The 5,372-nt window shown below is 28.1% G+C and overlaps 1 long non-coding RNA gene across 1 annotated transcript; it reads right to left on the bottom strand.

The window, feature by feature from the left end:
* Window positions 1-473: 473 nt before the first annotated feature.
* On the bottom strand, window positions 474-2,514 carry LOC113787255 (uncharacterized). The gene is made up of 2 exons (XR_003473767.2): window positions 2,191-2,514; window positions 474-937 (listed from the first exon to the last, which is right to left on the bottom strand). It is a non-coding gene; the product is annotated as an uncharacterized lncRNA (long non-coding RNA).
* Between the last annotated feature and the right edge of the window lie 2,858 nt (window positions 2,515-5,372).

The raw sequence follows: 5,372 nt of genomic DNA, 5'->3' as shown, positions 1-5,372 counted from the left end.
GTTTTGCTATTGTGCTTATGTTGTTTATTCTCCATCAAAGAGGTATTAGAGTCTTGGTTTGGCTTGACTGTGGAGCGAGATGTAATCATAGTGTACTGAAAATTTGTATCGAAAATTTTCTTAGCCTTGTAGTTAAGAGGTGTGTTCTGGTGGTTGTAACTACGGTGTAAACATAGAATGTGAGTCACTCACACATGAAGAGAAAATTGTTAAATTTAATTATGAGTAATTAGTTCAACATTGAATACAAATAGAGTAAATGTTAGATATAAGAGGAAGATCATTTATATATCCAATGTCATGTAGTTTTGAGTGGAGATTTATATTAGATCTCTTGGTGGTCTTAAATAATTTACCAGATGATATTTCTGGCGCTCTCTTGGTCTCTCAATATTTTCAAAATAATTTTCACAAAACATTTGTTTTTGTGAAAATAATTTTTTAAGAGATTATTTCATTTTGGAGACAACATGTTATTTCATTAATCATATAAATCATTTTTATACATGTATATCTAATCAAAATTACATATCAAATAATATACATCACTTTGTTATTAAAAGAAAATATAGAATGATTTACTTTGTATACATCGATTCAATGTAAAATTGTTTTGTTTTATACATGCATTCAATCAAATGAGCATAGACTGTGAGACATGTAGCTAGCTAGCCTTCTTCTCTTGTCCATATCAAATAAAAGAAAGTTCACGACGCCAACAATTATAAATGGCAATACAAAATCACGAATCCATATCAAGTTTGACAACACTAGTTATGAATCGGTGTATTTCTCCGAGGTGCTGTATAATCCATAGAGACCATATCTTCCCCATCATTTTCATGTTTATTCACTTTCTCTGCCATCAAAACTCCTTCATGACCCGCATGTCTTGCATTAAACCCAAATTGCTCTGTTCTCAAACCTCGTGCAAATGCTAGATGAAAATGAATATAATTGGTGACACATTCTTAAATAATAGATTTAACTGAACTTTTAGTCCTACAAAGTTGTTAGTTTCTTTAAAAACATGCAATTTAAATTGTAAAATGTTGATATTTTAAAGCAAATAAAAAATATAGTTACTCCTAGATAATATTTACTTTTAATTTAAATTGCAAAACGGATCCTTTAAGGACTCGAGTTCACTGCACTAATTAATCACATACTATTTAATACGTATTAAAACAATCTACATCATTAATTGTGATCAGACGATTGTGGACTGTAACTGAGTGACACAATTACAACAGATAATCCTATTTTTTTTTATTTGACAAAATATGTATTTTTACTAAAAATATTAAGGTCCAACTTTGAACCATTTTCTTGAAGTTCATATTAGAAGTACGACTTGCAAATTTGTCACATCATTTTCACTTTATTTTATAAAATGTTACATAAAAAAAACAAAAATAAAAATAAAAAGCTGTTTTAATATATATATATATATATATATATATATATATATATATATATATATTGTTGTAGGAGAGAAATGACAGTTGTACATGGCTTTTGGATAATATAAATAGATATTCAGTTAAATCAAGAAATATGTATTTTTTAAATTGAGCTGGAATGTGACTTTCAATCATGATTTGTTGAAGTCTTATGACAGTTTACTATTAAAAAAAGAAAAAAAATTATTACTCTTTTTATTGATACCCTTATTATACTCTCAGTTAATTTTATATATTTTATTTATAAAATTAATGTTACAGTTTTATAAACATAAAAAATAAAATGCTTTCTTTTTATATATTTTTAGATAACATATTATTCATAATGTACATAATCACTGATTTCTTGGCATATACAATTACTTCAGTCCAAAGCCGGTTCAACATATGTGAAGGTCTAAAGCGAACTTTAATATGAGATTTAAATTTTCAAAATTTTAATATGACATCACTAAATTAATATAATTAATGTTATGTAATATTTCTTTTCCAATTGATTTAATATTGTTGAGACAATATTAAATTTTAAAAAGACTTATATATTTTAATTTTAAAAATATTAATATATCAAATCATTTTATTAAGTAAAATATTTTTGAGACTTTTTGATTAAATAAAAATTTTGTTTTTTTATGAAAGTCTAAAGCGATTATTTAGTGACTTTACCCTCAAATCAAGGCTAATGTCATAAAGTTATAATTAAAAAATTTAATGGAAAATAATATACCTCTAATAAGAAATGATGAAAAGCAGCATATAACTAAGAATGCTATCAGAAGAACTACTTTTCTTGATAGTGCTGGCTTCATGTCTCTACTTAATGATGGCTTCTACTTGACACACAATTTAAGTAAATTTATGCTTTAAATATGCTTCATGACTTCTGTGATAGATTGTGTGAGCTATAGAGACACCCACAAATTATAAGTTATAAATTTTTTATATTCTATATTATATAAGATAAGAAAGTGGCCACTATATATAATATGGAACTGAAATATGATAAGTATTTATACAAGTAGAATCTATAACAGAAGCATCTACACATGCCATCACATTGTCAAAAACCAGATATAAAAGGAACTGAATCTGTGTGTTTTTTGTTTTATTTTCTCAATATAAAAAGGTGTAGCAACGGACAAAAAGTTATATTTTTATTTAATTAAAATAATGTAGATATTGTTGTATAATGAGTTTAAAGAAGGAGATGGAATCATTATGGAAGTTGAGTGTTCAGCATGATCGTGATTGCATTAGATATTTTGTTATTTTATACGGTTGAGGAACTGACTTTTTTATTTAATTTTTATTTATTTATAATAATTGACTTTTTTTTCTATCTTTGAAAATGTTTTTATTTGAAAAGTTGCGAACAAGAAGCATCGCATTACAATGCAACTCATAGAAAACTGGACCAATATTTAACCCAGAAATAAGAATTTAGGGTTAATCAATGTGTGTTTAAGAGCTAAACATCCAAATTCTTTAATCAATGTGTGTTCAAGAGCTTCTAGAATCAATTTCTAACGATAAATTTGAAGGAAAAATCACCCTCTATAGATTGGGTAAGTATGTTTAAGAATATTTATGGGTTCATCACATTTCAATTTAATATTAGTCTAAATAAACACTATTTCAAAAATGACATTTTATAGTGCGCCTTTTATAGCGCTTATTAAATATAAGCGCTGTTATATGATATTTTAAAAATAACGGATAATACAACAGCGCTTTTTTGACAAGCGCTATAAAAAAAACACTGTAAAAGGCTTGCGCTTTCACATAATAAAGGATCTATTAGATCGCTTTTTAGAAAAGCGCTGTAAAAGACATTTAAAAAATAAAATAAGGAGGTCTTTTACAGCGTTTTTGAACAAGCGCTTTAAAAGGCTTCTAAAAAAGCGCTGTAATAGGCTTTTAAAAAATAAAATAAGGAGGTCTTTTACAGCGCTCTTTAAAAAAGCGCTGTAATAGGCTTTAAAAACATAAAATAAGGAGGTCTTTTACAACGCTCTTTAAAAAAACGCTGTAATAGGCTTTAAAAAAAATAAAATAAGAAGGTCTTTTACAACGCTCTTTAAAAAAGCCTTGTAATAGGCTTTTAAAAAATAAAATAAGGAGACATTTTACAGCGCTCTTTAAAAAAGAGCTGTAATAGGCTTTTAAAAAAATAAAATAAGGTAGTCTTTTACAGCGCTCTTTAAAAAAGCGCTGTAATAGGCTTTTAAAAAAATAAAATAAGGTGGTATTTTACAGCGCTCTTTAAAAAAGCGCTGTAATAGGCTTTAAAAAAAATAAAATAAGGTGGTCTTTTACAACACTCTTTAAAAAAGCGCTGTAAAAGACATCCTTATTTTATTTTTTAAAGAGCGCTGTAAAAGACCTCCTTATTTTTTTTTAAAGAACGCTGTAATAAGATTTTATATATAACATTAAACCCTTTAGTTTCCTCTTCATTACATAAACTTCACTACGCTTCAGTGTCCTTCTCATTGGGAATCCTACTGTCCCTACGAACCATATTGTTAACCATCTCCATTGCAAACCATCTTCATATTTGTTACTATCCCTACGAATATTATTACATACTCTTTTCATTGCGAACCCTACTCTGTCCTACGAACAGTTCGTATTTCTGCGCATTCTCGCTGTTTCTTCTTAAACGAAACCGTAACTCTACGAACTCTACGTATTTCTTCGCACTCTTCAGGTATTGTATTCATTTATTCATTTATTTCTTACATATATAAAAATATTTATTGACTTATATGTTTTATTTTATAGTGCCCTCGTCAAACTAAGAACATAGACTGCAGATCCTATATATTGCGATTCATGAAGGAGATTGTTGATATAATCCCAGAAAGAGATCTAATTGAAATAAAGGAATGCACCTATTACAACGCTTTTTTTTAAAAACGCGCTGTAAAACTAGTACAACAAGCAGCGCGTTTTTAGAAGGGATTTATAGCGCTTTTTATTTTAAAGAGCGTTGTTGTATCATTTTACAACGTTGGATTCTACAGCGCTTTTTTTTTTGAAAAAGCGCTGTAAATGGCTTTGAAAAAGCACTGTAAAATACCAGTTTTGGCGTAGTGAAATTATAGAAACTACTAAGTTTAAGAGCTAACAATTGAAAATGCATTAGTTATAGTAACAACTAAATATTAAGAATTAAAATTCGAAAAGATAAAAATTATGAAGTAACAATGTCATTTACAAGAAAGGGGGGTTTGAATTGTAAATGTGCCTTTTAAAAATTCCTGTTAAATCTTAAGAAAATGACTCAAGAATGATCTTGGTTATGAAAACAGAAAACGGAGAACGTTCTTGGTTTATATTATAAAACAGAGAACGTTCTTCGATTAGCAGAAAATCAATTTCTATTTTATCTTAATTGATCAATGTAGTATAATAAAGAAAGAGATAGGAAAGAGAATACCACACCAAGATTTATCCTGGTTCACCCAACGTGGGTTACGTCCAGTCCTCACACTGTGAGATTTTCCACTAAGTGTTTAAAACGAAGAGCCTTCTTAATCTTACAACACCTAGAATAGATCAACCTTGATCTAATTCAACTTTAATTACTTTCCACCCAGAAAGTAATTACAACACCTATCTAACCTTTATAGGAAGTAATCTTAAACAAACTATAAAGAAACTCTTATAGTTTGAATTTTTACAAATGATTGAATTTGACAGAATCTGATATTACTCAAATCTTGTTTGAGAATAGATTCTTTACAGAGTATCTAATGACAATTTCGCAGCTGGTATGTGAATTAGCAGTAGTGACTTTTTCATGAATTGCAGAAAGTGATGTTGCCTTTTTTTTGCAGAATTTCAAGCTTAAGTGTGATTGTATATTGTTGATTACTTAGCACTTGAATTTCTTACTGAGAACTG

The sequence above is a fragment of the Cicer arietinum genome, chromosome 1 (genome assembly GCF_000331145.2).
Source record: "Cicer arietinum cultivar CDC Frontier isolate Library 1 chromosome 1, Cicar.CDCFrontier_v2.0, whole genome shotgun sequence".
Classification (NCBI taxonomy): Eukaryota; Viridiplantae; Streptophyta; class Magnoliopsida; order Fabales; family Fabaceae; genus Cicer; species Cicer arietinum.
The sequence above is the reverse complement of the archived record's forward strand: the minus strand, read 5'-3'. Positions and strand labels throughout refer to the sequence as shown.